Source organism: Salvelinus namaycush, chromosome 23 (genome assembly GCF_016432855.1).
Source record: "Salvelinus namaycush isolate Seneca chromosome 23, SaNama_1.0, whole genome shotgun sequence".
NCBI classification, from domain to species: Eukaryota; Metazoa; Chordata; class Actinopteri; order Salmoniformes; family Salmonidae; genus Salvelinus; species Salvelinus namaycush.
Window position 1 is genome coordinate 8,923,172 of NC_052329.1, and position 12,551 is coordinate 8,935,722.

A 12,551-nucleotide genomic window follows, 5' to 3' on the forward strand; every position below is an offset into this window, starting at 1 on the left:
ACAGAATGCAGGCAGAGAGGCAGAGAAAGAGATGCTCATTAATGTATATTCACATAGCGGAATCTCGTGAAATACGTCAAACATTTTAACGAGTGGATGCTTCAGTTTGTGTCGTCCATAATTGCAACAACAAATTGCAGCTGCTGGGTGCATGATAGAGTGTGTGTGTGTGTGTGTGTGTGTGTGTGTGTGTGTGTGTGTGTGTGTGTGTGTGTGTGTGTGTGTGTGTGTGTGTGTGTGTGTGTGTGTGTGTGTGTGTGTGTGTGTGTGTGTGTGTGTGTGCTTGTCAAAAGAGCTGACAAAATACATAAAATTATATTTGCAACTTGATTTTCATATCACAAAAATGTTTCCCAGTAATTATTTTGGCCCTCTCAACAATACCAATTCGACAGTAGAGAGCCAAACACTACTAACATAATTACTACACATAAACAATCAGTTTCCGCGGACTCCTCTGGGAGGTCATCTCTCACACAGACAACACAACAACATGTCGACTCATGTCTCACTGTTACAATTCCATGCTGATGTTATGTACGCAATTAATCTCCTTAAAACCCTGCAGCTCTTGAGAGAGAGAGAGAGAGAGAGAGAGAGAGAGAGAGAGAGAGAGAGAGAGAGAGAGAGAGAGAGAGAGAGAGAGAGAGAGAGAGAGAGAGAGAGAGAGAGAGAGAGAGAGAGAGAGAGAGAGAGAGAGAGAGAGAGAGAGAGAGAGAGAGAGAGAGAGAGAGAGATTTCTCTGATAACTTTCCCACTCCTCCACAGTATGTAACTCATCCACTGCTTCGTTAAAGGAGGGTGGTGCGATTTGTTTCGATTATGCATCCGTAGTGTAGCTTTCATGTCCTGCTACACACACACACACACACACACACACACACACACACACACACACACACACACACACACACACACACACACACACACACACACACACACACACACACACACACACACACACACACACACACACACACACACACACACACACACACACACACACACACACACACACACCCTAGTCCTGCCTTACACTGTGTGCTTCTAAGGCCCTGGGAAGTGTGTTTTTGTAGTTATTGTAGGTTCAGAAGATGTGTATCCTATTCCAGGAACAACATATTCTATTCACAATCTCTGTATCATGGAGATTTACACACCAAATATACATCAAATATACACTCCACTCTCTCTCTCCCCCTTTCCCCCCCACTTTCTCCATTCATTCTTCTTTCAGATGTGTTTGTTGAAGTAGAACCTCAGCCTGCGTCATATACCTGCTCCTAACCACTTTAGTGTTGCGGTAAACACAGAAAGAAAACCCAACAGTCTCTGCTCTAAACCTCTGCCTCCATCCCTTTTTATTGGTCTCTCACATTCCTGGTTTTTCTTTCTTCCTCCATCCTTCTCTCAATTGTTGTATTTTATTTCTCTCTTTCCCTTCCTTACTCTCTCTAACTTGCTTATTACTCCATCAATTTATCTCTCTCTGATTACACTCCCACCCCCCCTTTCTCCCCTTCTCTATGGGGAGCAAAAGTGATTCCATTATCTTCTGTGATAAACCCCAGTCTGGGAAACTGAGTGAGAGAGGCTGCTTTGAGCCTGTTTGAGGCGGGCACGGGCAGGGCCCTGAACCTGGGCTGAGATGAAGAGGGATTAGACACTGGGCAGGGCCCTGAACCTGGGCTGAGATGAAGAGGGATTAGACACTAGGCAGGGCCCTGAGCCTGGGCTGAGATGAAGAGGGATTAGACACTAGGCAGGGCCCTGAACCTGGGCTGAGATGAAGAGGGATTAGAGACTGGTGCAGGGCCCTGAAACTGGGCTGAGATGAAGAGGGATTAGAGACTGGTGCAGGGCCCTGAATCTGGGCTGAGATGAAGAGGGATAAGACACTGGGCAGGGCCCTGAACTTGGGCTGAGATTAAGAGGAATTAGACGCTGGGCAGGGGCCTGAACCTGGGCTGAAATGAAGAGGAATTAGACGCTGGGCAGGGCCCTGAACCTGGGCTGAGATGAAGAGGGATTAGAGACTGGTGCAGGGCCCTGAATCTGGGCTGAGATGAAGAGGGATTAGACACTGGGCAGGGCCCTGAACCTGGGCTGAGATGAAGAGGAATTAGACGCTGGGCAGGGGCCTGAACCTGGGCTGAGATGAAGAGGAATTAGAGACTGGTGCAGGGCCCTGAACCTGGGCTGAGATGAAGAGGGATTATAGACTGGTGCAGGGCCCTGAATCTGGGCTGAGATGAAGAGGGATTAGACACTGGGCAGGGGCCTGAACCTGGGCTGAGATGAAGAGGAATTAGACGCTGGGCAGGGGCCTGAACCTGGGCTGAGATGAAGAGGAATTAGACGCTGGGCAGGGCCCTGAACCTGGGCTGAGATGAAGAGGAATTAGACGCTAGGCAGGGCCCTGAACCTGGGCTGAGATGAAGAGAGATTAGACACTAGGCAGGGCCCTGAACCTGGGCTGAGATTAAGAGGTATTAGACACTGGGCAGGGCCCTGAATCTGGGCTGAGATGAAGAGGAATTAGACGCTGGGCAGGGCCCTGAACCTGGGCTGAGATGAAGAGAGATTAGACACTAGGCAGGGCCCTGAACCTGGGCTGAGATGAAGAGGGATTAGACACTAGGCAGGGCCCTGAACCTGAGCTGAGATGAAGAGGGATTAGACACTGGGCAGGGCCCTGAATCTGGGCTGAGATGAAAAGAGATTAGACACTGGGCAGGGCCCTGAACCTGGGCTGAGATGAAGAGAGATTAAACACTGGGCAGGGCCCTGCACCTGGGCTGAGATGAAGAGAGATTAGACACTGGGCAGGGCCCTGAATCTGGGCTGAGATGAAGAGGGATTAGACACTGGGCAGGGCCCTGAACCTGGGCTGAGATGAAGAGAGATTAGACACTGGGCAGGGCCCTGAACCTGGGCTGAGATGAAGAGAGATTAGACACTGGGCAGGGCCCTGAATCTGGGCTGAGATGAAGAGAGATTAGACACTAGGCAGGGCCCTGAACCTGAGCTGAGATGAAGAGGGATTAGACACTGGGCAGGGCCCTGAACCTGGGCTGAGATGAAGAGAGATTAGACACTGGGCAGGGCCCTGAACCTGAGCTGAGATGAAGAGGGATTAGACAGTCATTACATCATAAAAGACGCCACAGTCCACATGGGAGACACTGTGTTCAAAGTGGTTTCATTTCAATCACTTCCACTAACAGAGTAAAGGCGCCTGCATGCTTCCCAACCGAAACAGTTCAGAACAGTTTGTTCAAATATTATGATGACATTTTGTGACGTTTTTGTTCCTTTTGGTCTTCGGCAAGGGTTTATGCCCATTCGTTCCTGCACATTTTTTTCACTTGAGAAGTACTGCACCAAACATCTTAGGTATATGTAAAATTGCGTGACTATGATCTCCTCTGCAAAAACGTCAAAATGAATGACAGATTTCTTGAGTTATCTTAGATTTATTCGGACTATTTTGAGGAAGTGTATACTGGCTATTGCGTCTCAAGATGGTCGGGTTTTTCTTTTTTCAAGAGAATGTCTTTTGAGTTAGTGTGCACAGACTGTCACTTGGCCTAGCCGAGTTCTGCTTGGAGCAAACCAAACCTAGTATACAGACACCTTAACAGAGTTCCCCTTGGCTCCCAATGCACACTACAAGACGTTTGAAATGTGTAACTACATTGCTTTCTCCTTCACCATGTCCCTGTCTTCTTTCTCTGGTTTACCTCTCTGTCTAGCCTCCTGCTGCTATTTTTACACCATGTCCCTGTCTTCTTTCTCTGGTTTACCTCTCTGTCTAGCCTCCTGCTGCTATTTTTACACCATGTCCCTGTCTTCTTTCTCTGGTTTACCTCTCTGTCTAGCCTCCTGCTGCTATTTCTACACCATGTCCCTGTCTTCTTTCTCTGGTTTACCTCTCTGTCTAGCCTCCTGCTGCTATTTTTACACCATGTCCCTGTCTTCTTTCTCTGGTTTACCTCTCTGTCTAGCCTCCTGCTGCTATTTTTACACCATGTCCCTGTCTTCTTTCTCTGGTTTACCTCTCTGTCTAGCCTCCTGCTGCTATTTCTACACCATGTCCCTGTCTTCTTTCTCTGGTTTACCTCTCTGTCTAGCCTCCTGCTGCTATTTCTACACCATGTCCCTGTCTTCTTTCTCTGGTTTACCTCTCTGTCTAGCCTCCTGCTGCTATTTTTACACCATGTCCCTGTCTTCTTTCTCTGGTTTACCTCTCTGTCTAGCCTCCTGCTGCTATTTTTACACCATGTCCCTGTCTTCTTTCTCTGGTTTACCTCTCTGTCTAGCCTCCTGCTGCTATTTCTACACCATGTCCCTGTCTTCTTTCTCTGGTTTACCTCTCTGTCTAGCCTCCTGCTGCTATTTTTACACCATGTCCCTGTCTTCTTTCTCTGGTTTACCTCTCTGTCTAGCCTCCTGCTGCTATTTTTACACCATGTCCCTGTCTTCTTTCTCTGGTTTACCTCTCTGTCTAGCCTCCTGCTGCTATTTCTACACCATGTCCCTGTCTTCTTTCTCTGGTTTACCTCTCTGTCTAGCCTCCTGCTGCTATTTCTACACCATGTCCCTGTCTTCTTTCTCTGGTTTACCTCTCTGTCTAGCCTCCTGCTGCTATTTTTACACCATGTCCCTGTCTTCTTTCTCTGGTTTACCTCTCTGTCTAGCCTCCTGCTGCTATTTTTACACCATGTCCCTGTCTTCTTTCTCTGGTTTACCTCTCTGTCTAGCCTCCTGCTGCTATTTCTACACCATGTCCCTGTCTTCTTTCTCTGGTTTACCTCTCTGTCTAGCCTCCTGCTGCTATTTTTACACTATGTCCCTGTCTTCTTTCTCTGGTTTACCTCTCTGTCTAGCCTCCTGCTGCTATTTTTACACCATGTCCCTGTCTTCTTTCTCTGGTTTACCTCTCTGTCTAGCCTCCTGCTGCTATTTTTACACCATGTCCCTGTCTTCTTTCTCTGGTTTACCTCTCTGTCTAGCCTCCTGCTGCTATTTTTACACCATGTCCCTGTCTTCTTTCTCTGTTTTACCTCTCTGTCTAGCCTCCTGCTGCTATTTCTACACCATGTCCCTGTCTTCTTTCTCTGGTTTACCTCTCTGTCTAGCCTCCTGCTGCTATTTTTACACCATGTCTTTTAGGAAACCTGACCAATATGATACCACCAACTTTGTTGATACAATAAAGATCAACAACTTATAGCAGTTATGTGTAGTTTAAAAGCCCATCCCTACAGTGCCTCAGCAGCAGTCGTGTGTAGTTTAAAAGCCCTACAGAGTGCCTCAGCAGCAGATATGTGTAGTTTAAAATCCCTACAGAGTGCCTCAGCAGCAGTCATGTGTAGTTTAAAAGCCCTACAGAGTGCCTCAGCAGCAGATATGTGTAGTTTAAAAGCCCTACAGAGTGCCTCAGCAGCAGATATGTGTAGTTTAAAATCCCTACAGAGTGCCTCAGCAGCAGTCATGTGTAGTTTAAAAGCCCTACAGAGTGCCTCAGCAGCAGATATGTGTAGTTTAAAAGCCCTACAGAGTGCCTCAGCAGCAGATATGTGTAGTTTAAAAGCCCTACAGAGTGCCTCAGCAGCAGATATGTGTAGTTTAAAATCCCTACAAAGTGCCTCAGCAGCAGTCATGTGTAGTTTAAAAGCCCTACAGAGTGCCTCAGCAGCAGATATGTGTAGTTTAAAAGCCCTACAGAGTGCCTCAGCAGCAGATATGTGTAGTTTAAAAGCCCTACAGAGTGCCTCAGCAGCAGATATGTGTAGTTTAAAATCCCTACAAAGTGCCTCAGCAGCAGTCATGTGTAGTTTAAAAGCCCTACAGAGTGCCTCAGCAGCAGATATGTGTAGTTTAAAAGCCCTACAGAGTGCCTCAGCAGCAGATATGTGTAGTTTAAAAGCCCTACAGAGTGCCTCAGCAGCAGATATGTGTAGTTTAAAATCCCTACAGAGTGCCTCAGCAGCAGATATGTGTAGTTTAAAATCCCTACAGAGTGCCTCAGCAGCAGTTATGTGTAGTTTAAAAGCCCTACAGAGTGCCTCAGCAGCAGATATGTGTAGTTTAAAATCCCTACAGAGTGCCTCAGCAGCAGATATGTGTAGTTTAAAAGCCCTACAGAGTGCCTCAGCAGCAGATATGTGTAGTTTAAAATCCCTACAGAGTGCCTCAGCAGCAGATATGTGTAGTTTAAAATCCCTACAGAGTGCCTCAGCAGCAGATATGTGTAGTTTAAAATCCCTACAGAGTGCCTCAGCAGCAGATATGTGTAGTTTAAAATCCCTACAAAGTGCCTCAGCAGCAGATATGTGTAGTTTAAAAGCCCTACAGAGTGCCTCAGCAGCAGATATGTGTAGTTTAAAAGCCCATCCCTACAGATGCCAGAGAGACGCATCATAATAAAATGTCTACGAAGCTTCTTTCTTCAAATATTAACAAGGGTAAAACCACCGCAGGAGAACCATAGAGACTGATTCTCTCTCTCTCTCTCTCTCTCTCTCTCTCTCTCTCTCTCTCTCTCTCTCTCTCTCTCTCTCTCTCTCTCTCTCTCTCTCTCTCTCACTCACTCACTCACTCACTCACTCACTCACTCACTCACTCACTCACTCACTCACTCACTCACTCACTCACTCACTCACTCACTCACTCACTCACTCACACTCTCTCTCTCTGTCTGTCTGTCTGTTCCTTTCTCTCTCCCCCTGTCTTCCTCACTTTCAATATTTCTCTCCACAGAAGAGCAGGGGGAGCTGGGTCCAGAGGGACCGTTCTGTTTATGTGACACAACAGGAACAACAGATGCCCTCTGACAGTCCTGCTCTTTATTCCTCTGTACTGCATGATAATAACCCACAACAAACCACACTGACTGATACCATACTACTGCTGCTGCTAACATGGCTGCCATACAGAAAGAAAATATCCTAGAAAGAGAAATAAGATAAGGGAAATATGAGAAGGAAATGTTTCTTGTGTACATAAACATGATATGAATCTATCCATTTATTCATTCATCCATCCACCCGTCGTCCATCCATCCGTCCGTCCATCCATCCATCCATCCATCCACCCATCCATCCACCCGTCCGTCATCCATCCATCCATCCACCCGTCCGTCATCCATCCATCCACCCGTCCGTCGTCCATCCATCCATCCACCCGTCCGTCGTCCATCCATCCACCCGTCCCTCATCCATCCATCCACCCGTCCGTCATCCATCCACCCGTCCCTCATCCATCCATCCACCCGTCCGTCATCCATCCATCCATCCATCCATCCATCCATCCATCCATCCATCCATCCATCCATCCATCCATCCATCCATCCATCCATCCATCCATCCATCCATCCATCCATCCATCCATCCATCTCTACATCCTTCCCGTGCAGTGGGGCTGTTGTGTCTGACACAGTAAGCAAGCCCAGGCGGTCATGTTTGACAACAAGATATCAGCTCTCATTAGTCATGGCTAAGGGATCGATGCACCCGGGCACAGGAAGAGGTCGCAGCATAGATTTTCTATTTTGTCATTTAATAAGCATATAGACTGTAGGATAATTGGGGCCATGGCTTTGGAAGATATGGTTTATAAATAAAAGGCTGATTGTGATTATGATGATCAGTAATGTGATAATGGTATGGATTAAAGCTTTGTGTACGAGTTGAAGGGATAAATGATAGGTGATGACAAGCTCTGTGTTAGTGAATAGACAGTCTCTTTCTCCCTCTCCCCTTCCCTCTCCCTCCCTCCCTCTCTCTCTCCCTCCCTCCCTATATTCCTCCCTGCTATAGCTTAAACTGAGGAGGAGAGAGAGATAAAGAGAGAGAGAAGAGAGGAAGGGAAGAGTCCAAAACCCAGAGGAGCTCTGACAGGGAGGGGAGGACCTGATTAGAGGGGGATAGAAAAGAAAGCGTGTCTCTTCCCCCTCACTCTTTCTCCGTCTCCCGCCAGCACTCACACCTGTTCCTGGGAGGAGAGGCAGGAGAGTAAAAAGGTTTTTAAATGCACCCACAGCTGTGTGTTTGGTAAAGTTTTCTCTCCCTATCTCTTTCTGTCTCTCTCATACACACACACACAGCTGCCTTTATGACCCGCCAACTCCTGCCGTCTAGGCATTCTTACCCATGCTGCACTGCAGCTGTGTGTTAGGTAAAGTTCTCTCTCCCTATCTCTTTCTGTCTCTCTCACACACACACACACACACACACACACACACACACACACACACACACACACACACACACACACACACACACACACACACACACACACACACACACACACACACACACACACACACACACACACAGAGCTGCCTTTATGAACCGCCAACTCCTGCCGTCTAGGCATTCTTACCCATGCTGCACTGCACGGTGCCGAGGTCAAAGTGCATCCGTTCAGAGGCAGGCCACCGCCAGCAGAAGAAAAGGCTCTTGGAAAAAACGCCACACTCCTCCCTCAATCCTTTCTTCTCTTTGATTACAGCTCTCTGCTCCCCTGTGCACCTGCCCTTCCTCCCCCTCATCTCGCCATCATTATATCTCCCCCTTTCCCTCCCTCTCTCTCCCTGTCACACACACATGAACTCATATACCCTTGAGACACCCAATCCACTAGGGTGATATGTGTTATAGACTGTGCTCATATAACCAGCATGTGTATTCAAGCCTACCTTACCAGCATATAAACTAGCCTTTATTGGACTTATTTTGTTGTTGAGCATCCCAGAGCAGGTTGGTACATAATACAACTATATCCATCTCACAGCCACATAAACAGTGTTCCATATCCACAGCCTGTTATGATCTGCCCTGAAACTGTAGACTCCACCTGTCTACAGACATGCTCCTGTAGGTTCTCTAATCATCAGATAACCCCCACACAAAACAACCCACAGAGACACTATGGAAACACCTGGAAGTGCAACTGGGGTTTGGTTAAATGTACTGCAGAACAGACTGGGGTTTGGTTAAATGTACTGCAGAACAGACCGGGGTTTGGTTTAATGTACTGCAGAACAGACCTGGGTTTGGTTTAATGTACTGCAGAACAGACCTGGGTTTGGTTTAATGTACTGCAGAACAGACCTGGGTTTGGTTTAATGTACTGCAGAATAGACTGGGGTTTGGTTAAATGTACTGCAGAACAGACTGGGGTTTGGTTTAATGTACTGCAGAACAGACTGGGGTTTGGTTAAATGTACTGCAGAACAGACTGGGGTTTGGTTAAATGTACTGCAGAACAGACTGGGGTTTGGTTTAATGTACTGCAGAACAGACTGGGGTTTGGTTTAATGTACTGCAGAACAGACTGGGGTTTGGTTTAATGTACTGCAGAACAGACTGGGGTTTGGTTTAATGTACTGCAGAACAGACTGGGGTTTGGTTTAATGTACTGCAGAACAGACCGGGGTTTGGTTTAATGTACTGCAGAACAGACTGGGGTTTGGTTTAATGTACTGCAGAACAGACCTGGGTTTGGTTTAATGTACTGCAGAACAGACCGGGGTTTGGTTTAATGTACTGCAGAACAGACTGGGGTTTGGTTTAATGTACTGCAGAACAGACCTGGGTTTGGTTTAATGTACTGCAGAACAGACTGGGGTTTGGTTTAATGTACTGCAGAACAGACCTGGGTTTGGTTTAATGTACTGCAGAACAGACCGGGGTTTGGTTTAATGTACTGCAGAACAGACTGGGGTTTGGTTTAATGTACTGCAGAACAGACTGGGGTTTGGTTAAATGTACTGCAGAACAGACTGGGGTTTGGTTTAATGTACTGCAGAACAGACTGGGGTTTGGTTTAATGTACTGCAGAACAGACTGGGGTTTGGTTTAATGTACTGCAGAACAGACTGGGGTTTGGTTTAATGTACTGCAGAACAGACTGGGGTTTGGTTTAATGTACTGCAGAACAGACTGGGGTTTGGTTTAATGTACTGCAGAACAGACTGGGGTTTGGTTTAATGTACTGCAGAACAGACTGGGGTTTGGTTAAATGTACTGCAGAACAGACTGGGGTTTGGTGTAATGTACTGCAGAACAGACTGGGGTTTGGTTTAATGTACTGCAGAACAGACTGGGGTTTGGTTTAATGTACTGCAGAACAGACTGGGGTTTGGTTTAATGTACTGCAGAATAGACTGGGGTTTGGTTTAATGTACTGCAGAACAGACTGGGGTTTGGTTTAATGTACTGCAGAACAGACTGGGGTTTGGTTTAATGTACTGCAGAACAGACCGGGGTTTGGTTTAATGTACTGCAGAACAGACTGGGGTTTGGTTTAATGTACTGCAGAACAGACTGGGGTTTGGTTTAATGTACTACAGAATAGACTGGGGTTTGGTTTAATGTACTGCAGAACAGACTGGGGTTTGGTTTAATGTACTGCAGAACAGACTGGGGTTTGGTTTAATGTACTGCAGAACAGACCGGGGTTTGGTTTAATGTACTGCAGAACAGACTGGGGTTTGGTTTAATGTACTGCAGAACAGACCTGGGTTTGGTTTAATGTACTGCAGAACAGACCGGGGTTTGGTTTAATGTACTGCAGAACAGACTGGGGTTTGGTTTAATGTACTGCAGAACAGACCTGGGTTTGGTTTAATGTACTGCAGAACAGACTGGGGTTTGGTTAAATGTACTGCAGAACAGACTGGGGTTTGGTTTAATGTACTGCAGAACAGACCTGGGTTTAGTTTAATGTACTGCAGAACAGACCTGGGTTTGGTTTAATGTACTGCAGAACAGACCTGGGTTTGGTTTAATGTACTGCAGAACAGACTGGGGTTTGGTTTAATGTACTGCAGAACAGACTGGGGTTTGGTTTAATGTACTGCAGAACAGACTGGGGTTTGGTTTAATGTACTGCAGAACAGACTGGGGTTTGGTTTAATGTACTGCAGAACAGACTGGGGTTTGGTTTAATGTACTGCAGAACAGACCTGGGTTTGGTTAAATGTACTGCAGAACAGACTGGGGTTTGGTTTAATGTACTGCAGAACAGACTGGGGTTTGGTTTAATGTACTGCAGAACAGACTGGGGTTTGGTTTAATGTACTGCAGAACAGACCTGGGTTTGGTTAAATGTACTGCAGAACAGACTGGGGTTTGGTTTAATGTACTGCAGAACAGACTGGGGTTTGGTTTAATGTACTGCAGAACAGACTGGGGTTTGGTTTAATGTACTGCAGAACAGACTGGGGTTTGGTTTAATGTACTGCAGAACAGACTGGGGTTTGGTTTAATGTACTGCAGAACAGACTGGGGTTTGGTTAAATGTACTGCAGAACAGACTGGGGTTTGGTTTAATGTACTGCAGAACAGACCTGGGTTTGGTTTAATGTACTGCAGAACAGACCTGGGTTTGGTTTAATGTACTGCAGAACAGACCTGGGTTTGGTTTAATGTACTGCAGAATAGACTGGGGTTTGGTTTAATGTACTGCAGAACAGACTGGGGTTTGGTTTAATGTACTGCAGAACAGACTGGGGTTTGGTTAAATGTACTGCAGAACAGACCGGGGTTTGGTTTAATGTACTGCAGAACAGACCGGGGTTTGGTTTAATGTACTGCAGAACAGACCGGGGTTTGGTTTAATGTACTGCAGAACAGACTGGGGTTTGGTTTAATGTACTGCAGAACAGACTGGGGTTTGGTTAAATGTACTGCAGAACAGACTGGGGTTTGGTTTAATGTACTGCAGAACAGACTGGGGTTTGGTTTAATGTACTGCAGAACAGACTGGGGTTTGGTTTAATGTACTGCAGAACAGACTGGGGTTTGGTTTAATGTAATGCAGAACAGACTGGGGTTTGGTTTAATGTACTGCAGAACAGACTGGGGTTTGGTTTAATGTACTGCAGAACAGACTGGGGTTTGGTTTAATGTACTGCAGAACAGACTGGGGTTTGGTTTAATGTACTGCAGAACAGACGTGGGTTTGGTTTAATGTACTGCAGAACAGACCGGGGTTTGGTTTAATGTACTGCAGAACAGACCGGGGTTTGGTTTAATGTACTGCAGAACAGACCTGGGTTTGGTTTAATGTACTGCAGAACAGACCGGGGTTTGGTTTAATGTACTGCAGAACAGACCGGGGTTTGGTTTAATGTACTGCAGAACAGACCTGGGTTTGGTTTAATGTACTGCAGAACAGACTGGGGTTTGGTTTAATGTACTGCAGAACAGACCTGGGTTTGGTTTAATGTACTGCAGAACAGACCGGGGTTTGGTTTAATGTACTGCAGAACAGACTGGGGTTTGGTTTAATGTACTGCAGAACAGACCTGGGTTTGGTTTAATGTACTGCAGAACAGACTGGGGTTTGGTTAAATGTACTGCAGAACAGACTGGGGTTTGGTTTAATGTACTGCAGAACAGACCTGGGTTTAGTTTAATGTACTGCAGAACAGACCTGGGTTTGGTTTAATGTACTGCAGAACAGACCTGGGTTTGGTTTAATGTACTGCAGAACAGACTGGGGTTTGGTTTAATGTACTGCAGAACAGACTGGGGTTT

The 12,551-nt window shown here is 46.5% G+C and overlaps 1 protein-coding gene across 1 annotated transcript in view; it reads right to left on the reverse strand.

Annotated features, from left to right (window-relative positions):
- LOC120018057 (glutamate receptor 4-like) overlaps nt 1-12,551 on the reverse strand; it is a 94,929-nt gene that overhangs the window by 20,447 nt on the left and 61,931 nt on the right. The gene's annotated exons all lie outside the window — the stretch shown is intronic.